General features: G+C 40.6%; 1 protein-coding gene and 1 non-coding gene across 2 annotated transcripts in view; both read right to left on the bottom strand.

The window, feature by feature from the left end:
* Nucleotides 1-12,906, bottom strand: part of HIVEP2 (HIVEP zinc finger 2) — a 267,444-nt gene that overhangs the window by 59,985 nt on the left and 194,553 nt on the right. The gene's annotated exons all lie outside the window — the stretch shown is intronic.
* On the bottom strand, nt 8,515-8,617 carry LOC141142047 (U6 spliceosomal RNA). The gene has a single exon (XR_012244295.1). It is a non-coding gene; the product is annotated as a U6 spliceosomal RNA (small nuclear RNA).

The raw sequence follows: 12,906 nt of genomic DNA, 5'->3' as shown, positions 1-12,906 counted from the left end.
ATTAACTAGACAATAATGTAACAGCGAAATAAAGAGAAGTTGAAAATGAAGAATACTTAACAATGTCCTGTTTTTGCAGATTTCAGTCTGTGAGCAAAGTGATCAATTAGCTCGCATAACTTGACAGGTTTTCTTTTTCTTGATGGTACATGAGAGCTACCACAATGTGTAGGCCTTCCCCTTTTCTCTGGTATCAAAGGTGCGACAGAGGCCATCTGACCAATTAGGCATCTGAGGACAGGGTTGCTGGGATGTCACCACATTTATGACCAGATCCCAGATACAGTTTTCTATAGGTATTCACATCTCTGAATACCTACCGTGTACGGTCTGCTAACATGCATGTTATTATCCAGCATGAAATTAGCTTTGAAATGGCTATAAATATGTTAGGTCTCCGATGCCCAGTTCACCGAGGGGAGGGATTGGGACGGTTTTGCTCCTGGTACTCTTAGGTTTGGGCTCAAAAAGCTACAATTTAAGTGAAGGAGGTAAATATGGCTATATCCTGGCTGTGCTGTCATGATTTTAGAAGTGATGGAATATACTGGGATGATGGATTCTACCGAGAGACTGATATGTATATTCTAGGGATTCTAAGGTATTTATGACCCAATGTCTGTTAAACTTCTAGTCACTGAACTTTTATTAGGGTTTTCAGGCAAAAATGTGAATTTGGGTAATAGGCACTAGAGGGTCTGAATGTTTCCTCTCAAGGATCTGATAAGAAAGTTCTAGTATGGCTAACAGTTGTGTAGCATGAACTGGAGAAGAAGGGAGAGGGAAGATCACTGCAGCTGTGTCTCTGATTCAACACAGAAAAGACAGTGACAAATACAATGTAATGGCTGTATTTTGAACAACATGGCTGCCAGTACGCACGACCATTACACCTGTGGCTTCACATATGTTCCATAGGTTAAAAATGGTGAACAAAAACTCTGCATCTTACCATTTGGGGCTTTTATCAGACAGCATAACTGATTCTAATAGAGCTTCCTTATTACCTTTAAATCAAATTGTAAATGTTAATTTCAATGTTAAAGTGGATCTACAGTGAGGGAAAAAGTATTTGATCCCCTGCTGATTTTGTACATTTGCTCACTGACAAAGAAATGATCAGTCTTCAATTTTAATAGCAGGTTTAGTTTAACAGCAAGAGACAGAATAACAACAAAAAAATCCAGAAAAAGTTATACATTGATTTGCATTTTAATGGGTGAAATAAGTATTTGACCCCTTTGCAAAACATGACTTAGTACTTGGTGGCAAAACCCTTGTTGGCAATCACATAGGTCAGACATTTCTTGTAGTTGGCCACCAGGTTTGCACACATCTCAGGAGGGATTTTGTCCCACTCCTCTTTGCAGATCCTCTCTTACGTCATTAAGGTTTCAAGGTTGACGTTTGGTAAATCGGACCTTCAGCTCCCTCCACATATTTTCTATGGGATTAAGGTCTGGAGACTGGCTAGGCCACTCCAGGACCTTAATGTGCTTCTTATTGAGCCACTCCTTTGTTGCCTTGGCCGTGTGTTTTGGGTCACTGTCATGCTGGAATACCCATCCACGACCCATTTTCAATGCCCTGGCTGAGGGAAGGAGGTATTCACCCAAGATTTGACGGTACATGGCCCCGTCCATGGTCCCTTTGATGCAGTGAAGTTGTCCTGTCCCCTTAGCAGAAAAACCCCCCCAAAGCATCATGTTTCCACCTCCATGTTTGACGATGGGGTTGGTGTTATTGGCGTCATGCAGCATTCCTTCTCCTCCAAACATGGGGAGTGAAGTTGATGCCAAAGAGCTTGATTTTGGTCTCATCTGACCACAAAACCTTCACCCAGCTCTCCTCTGAATCATTCAGATGTTCATTAGCAAACTTCACACGGGCCTGTACATGTGCTTTCTTGAGCAGCGAGACCTTGTGGGCACTGCAGGATTTCAGTCCTTCATGGCGTAGTGTGTTACCAATTGTTTTCTTGGTGATCATGGTTCCAGCTGCCTTGCGATCAATGACAAGATTCTCCCGTGTAGTTCTGGGTTGATTCCTCACTGTTCTCATGATCACTGAAACTCCACGAGGTAAAATCTTGCATGGAGCCCCAGACCAAGGGAGATTGACAGGTATTTTGTGTCTCTTCCATTTGCGAATAATCACACCAACTGTTGTCACCCTCTCACCAAGCTGCTTGGTCTTGTAGCCCATTCCAGCCTTATGTAGGTCTACAATCTTGTCCTTGGATAGCCCTTTGGTCTTGGCCATGGTGGTGTTATAAACTATGAATCAAACCGAGGCAGAAGTACACTTGTTTAATAATAATAAAAAAAAGGTAAACAGAGTAAACGTAGTCAAAACATAGCCAGAGTTCAGGAACCGGAACGGATAGTCAGACAAGCCAAAACGTCAGGGAGCCAGAGATGAGCGTAGTAGAACAGCAAGCAGGATTTGGAGCCAGAAGGAATGTCAGCCAAGCAAGTCTTTAACAGGAACACAGGAGAGCATCTCTAGAGATGTGACCAAGGCGAAGGCAGAGATCATCTAGACTGGACGGCTTAAGTAGGCAGGACTGATGAGCAGGATATCATCAACAGGTGAGTCACTGTGGAGAGATAGGAGCTGGCAATTAGCCGACAGCTGACCGGCCAGCTTTGAGAAGGAAGGGCTGAGCGCAGCCCTGACAGGTGGAGAGATTGGAATCTGATTGATTGCTTCTGTGGGCAGGTGTCTTTTATACAGGTAACAAGCTGAGATTAGGAGCACTCCCTTTAAGAGAGTGTTCCTAATCTCAGCTTGTTACCTGTATAGAAGACACCTGGGAGCCAGAAATCTTGTTGATTGATAGGGGATCAAATACTTATTTCACTGATTAAAATGCAAATCAATTTATAACTTTTTTGAAATGCGTTTTTCTGGATATTTTTGTTGTTATTCTGTCTCTCACTGTTAAAATAAACCTACCATTAAAATTATAGACTGATCATTTCTTTGTCAGTGGGTAAACATACAAAATCAGCAGGGGATCAAATATTTTTTTCCCTCACTGTAAACACTAATTGGGTAACATTTAGTTTTCTAAAACACCACTTCATAAACCAATCTTAGGCATTTTTTTTATCTTTTACAAAATATTGTTTCCAACATTTTTTTATCTTTTTTTTCTCAGCATTGCTAATTTCTTTCAGGTAAGTTGCAGCCACTTCTTGTCTACACATGCTAAAGCAATAGTAGCTTGTCATTGCTTATGGTGGGTTTCCCGATGACAATAAAGGTGGAGCATGCCTTTGAAATGAGTGTCAGCACAGTGGCCTATAGTCTCCACAAGGAACCCATATGACAAGGTGACAAAGCAAGACAGCAATTGGAGGACTGGAACTGAGCACTGTCCCAGCAGAAAGAATGGACCAAATTACCAGGTATTTTTTTAATGAAAGCTGTAGACTTGAAATGGTTGAAAACTAATGTTGAAATTATAGTAACACATTAAAAATGATAGGCAATTATGATGATTGGGTTTACAGCTACTTCAAGCTAAGCCTATATTTTTTAGTTTTGCTGTTTTCCTTAATGATGTTGTATTGAAAATATCCCACTGCCTACCTTGTAAAGCGTACAAAAAGTATGGCATCTGCCAAATACTAATAAGAAGGCAGACATTCTGAGAACTCCTGGGCTCTATTTAATTTCTAGTTAAAAAATGTATGTTGTCACATATGAAGGAGATAATTCCACCCTTGTTTCCAAAAGCGAGAAATAGAGGATATGTGATCTCACAAATGCAGGTAATGACTACCATTTATTGTTCATTGTGACCCAATAATTGTACTTATGTTTCCGCTCTGTTTATATCAGAGCTAAAATAAGATGACTTCCAAGGACTTTGCTTTCTTCAAATATATACACAACATATAAGAAATAAATTAGGACACCCTTAAGGCCATTTTAGAAAGGCCATATCTGAAAATATTTCTCCATTGTATCTAAATGTAATGCCTTGTCAGAAAATAAATCTTAAGCCAGAAGAGAAATAGTGTCAGTATTTGCTCTTAATAAGTAAATTGTTTAACAGAGGAGAGCAAGGGCTCATGTTTACATGCGTTTGCTGCATTTACTATTTGAACACAAACATATGGATTTTTACATGAAAAAGGCTGCATTCGACCTGCTTAGACTGTATATAAAACATACCTCAATAAGAAATGCGGCATCCAAAGAAAGACAAGGCTATTCAAAGCAGGTCAAACACAGTCTTTGGACTGTCATGCGTACTTCTCAATTACAAGAGAAGTACACCCAAAGCTTGTTTGGCTGTGCTTCTCCTATGGATCACAGGAGTGCAGTTCGTTCTGAAGCCCAATGTTGGCTGACATCACAGAGCCGGTCCAGGCTGGGGAGAGATCAGGACCATATGGTCAGGATCCTCCCAGATGTTCAAAGTAGGGGTGGCCATAGACATTAGCCAGATCAGGTCATGATGTTCGGTAAAAATCGCAATCAGGTTTGAAAACTCAGATTAGTTTATTATTGTCAAACATTTTACTATGCCCCCTTTTCCCCCCAATAAGATATTCCATTTGTTTTGTCCTAGGATATAGCAAAGTTTCAATGTGCAATCAGCACTGAATGAAGTTAAATTTGGAGGTCAGGTCTTGCACAAGGCATTTCCTTGTCTTAAATGCATTTTTTTTCATTTGTTCCTTCCAAAATATGTGCACACATAAAGATATTATTACATTTGTGTCTCTTCTGGATTAATAGTACTTCACCGTCTGCTTTATATATTTTGCTTGGCTAAGCACTTTTAGTATTTAGTAATCACCTAATTTGGTCTTTTACAAGCATATCTTTTTTTTTATATATAGCTTATTAATCTCTCAGTAGGTTAGAGGGATAGAATCAATGAACAAAACATTTGCACGACTTAGCAAACACTGAATTCCAGGAGGCCCGGAATCAGTCACCCAGGTAAACATTGCTGGGATATTTTGTACTATTTTTACTCCAGGAAACACTGCATCAGCAGAAACCTGTGATTCCCAGCTTCAAGGCCTCGGTACACAAACAGTGCAGGCTAGCCCTAGATTTTTTTGATAGATGGCTGACTCTAGTAAATGTTGTACAGCCTTTGGCTGTACGGTTTATCAATGAAACAACCATGAGTTTATCTTAGAAAGTAACATAGCAATGTTATTTTTTGCTAACTAAAGCTGGGTACACCCTTTCTGTTTTTGTTTTTTTCTTTCAACCAGCAGGTTGAACATAAAAAACAAAAACAAAAGATTGTTGCATCAGCACAAGCGATTCAGCGATCTCTCCCGCTGAGACATTGTGAGGTTGATTTACTAAAACTGGAGCGTGCAAAATCAGGTTCAATGGTGCATGGTAGCCAATCAGCTTTAACTTCAGCTTGTTCAATAAAGCTTTGACAATAAATCCTGGAAGCTGATTGGTTTCTATGCAGAGCTGCACCAGATTTTGCACGCTTTAGTTTTAGTAAATCCACCCCTGTATTTTGACAGGGGGACTCCTGCCATTATTAGGGTATAATATGCTCCAGCACCAGTCCTTGCAACCCCCTTGTGACAGCAAGCAGGAGATCCTCCCCCTGCACCTGCTGTCATGATTTCAAAAACAGTGTGGTTGTGTATGGCTCCGCTCACAAAGTTGCACCACGGCAGATGGCTTGTAATTGTCAATGAGCTGTGAAGGTACTGGTGAAAATTTTCATAGTTCACTGACACTTTCTACAGCTTTATAACAGAAGGCCCGTACAGAGGTACGTGCTGAAAGCTGTAGCAAGTGTCTACAGGAGACTCACATTGCAGCTAACGATTCACTGATTGTGGGTGCAATGCTCTGCAGGCTCCTGAGAAAAAAAAATAAATTCACTTTTTTTTTTTTTACCTGCAAAAACATGTACATTTAGTATTTTTTCAAGTGAACTTATCCTTTAAACCCTATGGTTCATTGCATGGTATGAACCACTGGGTACTAGAACAGCGATGCCGATGTACACAACTGAAGAAAAAGCAGATTATGGAAATCTATGTAAACTAAGAAAAAGTAACTTGATAGAGAAAAATGTGATAATCCACCACTAACAGTGTTGTTCCAGGTTACAAGAAAAATGACAATAAAAACTTCCATGATGTTACACAGTGACTCAAGGCAAGCTGTTATTGTAAACATTTGCATGCAAAATTTACATGTCACAGCTCTAAACAAATGAGGATATAAAAACACTGTAGTTCACTTTCGCATACATGGCCTGCTTTAGGATTCCCATTCAAATTAACAGCTGACCTTACCTAAAAGAATCAATAAAAACTTCCCATGGGATTTTTTTTTATCACACACCTGGAAAACTCTCAAATGCGAAATGCCCAATCTACAGACAGTGGGGTGATTAAATAAAGCTACTGTGACAATTTTCTTGTGTTAATCCCTCTTGGTAATGTATTGTGCCAAATTTATGAAGCATTTTTGACACTGTTGGTTTTGATAGCGACTCGTGCACCATTTTCAAGTGGTTCTAAAATGCAACACTTTAAGGCCCCTTTCACATGGGCGGCTGTTCTGCCGCTGTTAAAAGCATGTTTTGTTATTTTGAAATTCAGAGAATCCTGGCACAGCGTTCACTTGCAGTTGTACATTGCAATGAGCTGCGTTTACATGCGGCTGCGTTTAGCTGCGTTGGAGCATTCCTACCATTTCTGATGTGCTTCCTGTTGTTTTTCTTTCCTTGTTGCTGCTGCTATCCGCAGGTGAAATAGTACACTGCGATTACCTGCGGTTATGTGCAGATAGCTGCAATAAATCGTTCCTGGATGCAGTCAAATTTATTTTCTCTAACTGCACCAAACCCCAATGTAACGAAACCGTTGCTAAATGCAGTGTGTGAATGGGGCCATAGGAAAGCATTGTGTGAGTTTAGCTGCGGTAGATAACTTGATCTATCCACAGCTAAAAGCTGAATTCTATCCGCCCGTGTGAAAGGGGCCTTACATTGTGACACATTGAATATGCCAAATGTAAAAGTGGTGCCAATTAAGACCAACTCTCTTTAGGCGTACAGAGAAAAAACTGTCCTCACCACTTTTAGAATGCATGAGAGGCACTTTCACAAGATCTTCCTCCCAGTCTTTAGGGGTTCCTGGGAGTGTGTTTTTCATAAGTGTGCAGGGAGTGTGTTTTTCATAAGTGTGTATTCCAGGGAGCCATGAACAAAGGTAAAACATCAAACTTTTCAAAATAGGGTTCCTAAGGATGCATTTACTAAGGGCCAGTTCACGCCACAATTTCTGCATTTTGGATGTGTTTCTACAAGCGTATTTGTGATGTGTTCCGGTATGTTTTTCTCCCTCCCAATCAAGACGTGTTCTGGTGCGTTCTTGATGCATTTTGCCACGTTCCATACAGAAAATATGCAGCATGTTCTACTTTTGTTGACTGCACTGGTGTAAACTAGGGCCATTGGAATACATGGAAAACACTGTGCATGTGTTTTTGATGCAGATTAAAAACACAATGGGCTGCATCTGGTGTGAACCAGCCCTAATATTAACAAACCAGTCTTTCTGCCAATAAATTCTTCAGAATGGCAGGGTGAGACTTTACATTTACCTTCATTATAGGCAGCTGTTCCTTGCATAAAAGAATACCTAATTCTTGTGTCCGTAGGATTAGAAGGTTCTCATTGATAGGCCTGATCACACTTGTCCAACCACTTTCAGACCTTCCAACATGATCCAGTCTAGTAGTTACCAAACACTCTGCTCCTGATCGTCTCCGTTACCTTTCTTCTATTATTTTTAGACAATTAACTCATGGGAAGGCTGGATTCACACTATAGCAAAACGTGCTGCAAAGCACAGCAAAATGTGGTAAAACATGTGTTAAATATGCACATTAAAATGTAGTGAGTGAAACTAGAAAAAAAAAAAGAAATGAATAAGAGCACAGTGGGTCTTGTTGTTGGGGACAAGTGCTTTATATAACATTCAGCTGATATTCAGCGATACCAAGTCTTTGGATTAGGGACTAGGGACTATGGTTGCCACCTCATCCCTTTAAACCCGAACACATATTAATTACACAGGTTCTGTGGCTGATTAAGGTGGTAATTAAACTCACTTGGTGCCTTATCTGCATTTAATTAGCGTCAGAACCTGTGTAATTCAAAGGTGTTCGGGTTTAAAGGGATGAGGTGGCAACTCTACTAGGGACTAGGGACTGAAGGCCCTGACGTAAAAGGGAGGGACTAAGGACTCTGATGTGAAAGGGAGGGAAGACAGAGTGTGAATAGGGGAACTTTGATGTGAAGGGGGAGGGGGCTTCTGATGTGTCTGGGGTGCTTGAGATTTTGCATACATGAGAGAAACACTGGATTAGACCAATATTTGCAATGGTCCTACCAGAGAGCTGGGTTTTCTAATAAATACCAATTACGCTATCTACAGTAGACATTGTACTAGATGAGCAGTAAACAGCTCACGGTCCATCCAGCTCAAAACATCAATAAATATCAAACGCTCCACAAGTTTGCATGTTGACTTGCATAGAGGCCATGATAGTCTTCTCTGCATCATTCCAATTTTAGTATATGTGCCACCAAAGGCAGTTCAGTGGGGATATTGCTTCTAATTGTTCAATTATGAAATCTTTATCTAATCAAAGAGATAGTTTCACTAACTAAAAAAAAATGTAAACAAAGCATTGGTAAGTACATTTATAATACCATTACCACCTTCACTGTAGCCAGTCTTTGCTTGTTTGCAAATCTGGAGCCACTTGAAGAATCTGCAACAACCTTCTGGGTGTGTCAGTTACCTGTGTATCTTCCCACTGTCTGATGTCACTACACCACATCCCCAAAATCTGCAGGAGACCAAACATCAGTTTTCTATTGGTGTGTCTCTTCGAAACTACCTTCGCCTAATTCAAGCAATATCAACGCATGCAACAAATTCCGGTAGTTCTTACTACTGTCACTTAAGAACCTAGGTCACTATGGCAGCGACAGATTCTTAAAGAATTACCAGCAGTTCACAGACTAAGAAGTAAGACCAGAGGTACACCAGTGACCAGAGTGTGGCATGTTTGTGTTTGGAAGTTGTCATCAATGTGACAGCTTCCCACACAGGGCTCTATCCCAATATCCCAACATGGCCAATGGCAATGTATATAGAAATTACAGGTCACAGGTGAGGGATAGGAAACTGAGCCCCATAGCTGAAGTGTCTGTTGGGTGCGTCAAACCTCATGGGGAATAGGGATAACAGTACACTATTAGGTCCAACTTCTTTTGATTGACAGCGGATGGCAGTGGGTGCATTTGAAGGCCACTTTTGGACTAGGTGCTATGGAACCGTCCATCATTGTGCACTGTAGATCAAAAGAGATGGACCTGATAGGAAACTAGACTCTCAATTCTGCATCGGGCTCTGCTCAGCCTGATGAAGCTATGCATGACGTAGTGAAACGTGTTGACATCACTATTGGGTCTCCGGACCAGAAGTATTAAATGCCCCACGGGCAAGTGCAACGGCGGAGGAGCGTTGGGAATCCCCAAATCAAGTTATCACACAGCTGATGGAATTGTTCCACTGAACGGAGCTGTGTATGACAAGCCATCGATGATTTGAAACTCACAACACCTGCAACCTGCTTACACAGGAGACACCGTATTTAGGAGACAACTGCTTAGCAAGCAACGCCGGAAGAGTACATACAAGAGTTGAAGCTGGAGCTGTCGGGAGATCAGACAATCCTTCGTCCCACTGCAGTAGCAGCATTTGGATGCTGACTAAAACAGCTGGACAATACAACAGGGGCAAGGTATGCTCTGCTTGCTCTATCCTATTTTGCAACCTAGTACACTGACTGAACATAGCTCGGCACGCTCTCCTTATGGTTGAAGACCTATATATGCCAATGCTGTGCAGCCATCCCAGATCAGAGCCATATATTTGAGCCCTTACCATTCAAGTCCCTACCATGGACATGGACAATGGGTAAGAATGGACTACATGCATCTAATATTTGAGCTTTGGAATGAAATTCCCCAATATCTGTAGACCAGTTGATTACACACAAAGATTTTTACTGAAATTTTACTCTATTTCACAGGACTGATATTTTTTGGTCGTAGTTCATAATGCAACGGTGGGATATTTAGGGTGGCCCCAGAACACAAGTGAGCTACATACCCATTAATCGGAAGCAATAGGGGTTATTTACTAAAGGCAAATCCACTTTGCACTACAAGTGCAACGTGCACTTGAAATTGCACTGAAAGTGCACTTGGAAGTGCAGTCGCTGTAGATCCGAGGGGGACATGCAAGGAAAATAAAAAACAACATTTTAGCTTGCACATGATTGGATAATAAAATCAGCAGAGCTTCCCCTCATTTCAGATCTACCCCTCAGATTTACAGCGACTGCACTTCCAAGTGCACTTTCAGTGCAATTTCAAGTGCACTTTGCACTTGTAGTGCAAAGTGAATTCGCCTTTTGTAAATAACCCCACTGTGTGATCATGCACTAGTATGTACCTCACATGTTAATCGATCTGGATTACCATATGGTGACACTGTTTTATGTGTGGTGGAGGGACCATATGACTGCACCATATGTTTATATGTCAATCAGTCTTGACACCAATTTTATTGGTATACCTTGATTTAATAATCCAGTTTCTGCCTCATTAACTGCTTGGTTGCTCTCTGTGGAGGCTATACCTCTCTTATGTGAGAACCAGCATTCTTTTTGTCTGCTCAGTCCAATACAAAACTCCTCGCCCATGTGCCTGTCTATGTGATGGGCACAGTGGCCAGGAAGGGAGTGCACTGAGGAAGGGAGCGTGCTAACAGGTTCATGAAGATAAATCTGGAGCAAGCACCAACAACTTTTGTGCGGAGGCCTGATGGAACGCTAAAGAGTGTCTATAAACTCCCCCTATGTCTTTTTAAGAAAATATTCTAAAAGAACACAGGGTATTTATACAGAAATCTACCACAGATTATTAGAAGTGACCATAGAATGCAACACAACTTTCAGTATTTATACGTACTGTATAGACATTGTAAAAATGAAAAAGCTCTTGCCATATAATATTCTGAGACTCAGCAAACAGTACATCTTACATTGTAGAAACTTTTTTTTATACAAGAGCATGATCAAGTGTATGCTCCATCCATTATCATAAGGCCATTGTGCTTCCCCCTAGGGAGTGGAAGTAGGAATGGTTTTCTTTTAAGTGCAATGCCTGCAATGAAGGAAGGAAAATCAATGCTTATCAGGAGATATATGTCTGAGAACATGTGTGCCTAATGACATTATTTTGTTTTTGCACCCTGATGAAAATACAGAGTGCTAACATAAAAACCACACCTGTACATTAAAGCAACATTAGGTTGCACTGAAACACGATTTCCAATAATTTACCAGATCTGATTCCTTTGTTACTCAAAGGATCTTTGGATGATTCGTATTGTGTCTCTGATGTTAACATTTCTAGTAGAGGCAGTAGCATATTATTTGCCAATAATCTGGAAGCTATCCTTTACAGTCTTTTAAGTTGTGTCATAGCTCAGCATATCCTGCTATTGATTTCCACCCAAGAAATTTTAGTGCTTGCTTTTAGTTAACAAATACAGTTACATTTACCGTTTTATTGTTTTGGCAAGTGTTGCAAGCATTAAGTGCTATCAGGAAGCCACAAAAATTTGCTTCCAAAAATTGAATCAGAACTACACATTTGCACCAAAGAACAGTTACAAGGTGATCAACGTCCACCTGTCGTCAGATGTCATCACAGATTTTGAGGACTGGAAATCACAGAACTCTGGTTGCTATCGCAATACAGCGACATACTTCAGTGCAGGTTCTAATTTTGAGTGACTACCACAATACAGTCCCAAATGTCTGCTATAATACATCTCTGGGTCTTCTACAGTTTGTACCTACTATCTCTGGAGGTTCTGAAGAATTCTCTTTAAACATGTTCTCTGTTGCTAGCAGCATTAAAATGTTGCTAAAATTAAGATTCAAAATACAGTACCCCCTGAAAAAACTCACAACTTCTGCCACCAGGACACAAGTCAGTTTATATCCAGCCTGTCCATAGAACTTCCGATCAGATCCGCTTGAAAAACTGACAGGCACACCTGATTGGAAAGAGGACTAAAGCAAACTGTTGTGTAGCACTGTAAAGGCAGAAAGTTGGGACAGAGTATGTAGAAATTAAACATGGAAGCCCCCATGTACATATTACAAACTATAGACAGAACAATGTTTTTAAAGCATTAAACAGACCTAGGTAATCCAGTAATTTCAAGCTGATCTCTTTTTTACATGTATCAAAATATAATTTTAATGACTATTCTTGAAAGATTGTCTAAGTGGAAGTAAAACGATTATCTTGCAATAATTCTAACAAGGACTTTGCATTTCTATTAGAACTAGGCAGGAACCATGTATATTTGTACGGTTGGTGGTTTCATCCTGTGCAGCTGCTCCAATATGTGATTTTGAATGTACCGTATTACATTTCAGGAAATTAAGTAGCTCTGTCGTAATATATTGCTGGCTGAAATGCCAGATCTGGCTTCTTCTGTTAAAGTCGGAAAGTGCTGGTATCCTGTTCCCCTGAATGGAAAGATGGGCTCATTGTCTGCATTCATCCATGCTGTACATTACGCCTTCTACATGGTTGTACAGCTGACCTAAAGCAACCTCTCATCTCTGCTGTCTCTCCACTTTCCTTTGTGCAACAACTACACACTGCTCCCACTAGAGGGGAAAAACAGCCCTGTTCATTCTTAATTGCTGATGGAAACACAGTCATATTTTCCACAGACCAAGCTTGAAACCATTACTGTACCACCTTCATTAGTTTTTCCACAATAT

The sequence above is a fragment of the Aquarana catesbeiana genome, linkage group LG04, assembly GCF_042186555.1.
Source record: "Aquarana catesbeiana isolate 2022-GZ linkage group LG04, ASM4218655v1, whole genome shotgun sequence".
NCBI classification, from domain to species: Eukaryota; Metazoa; Chordata; class Amphibia; order Anura; family Ranidae; genus Aquarana; species Aquarana catesbeiana.
The sequence above is the reverse complement of the archived record's forward strand: the minus strand, read 5'-3'. Positions and strand labels throughout refer to the sequence as shown.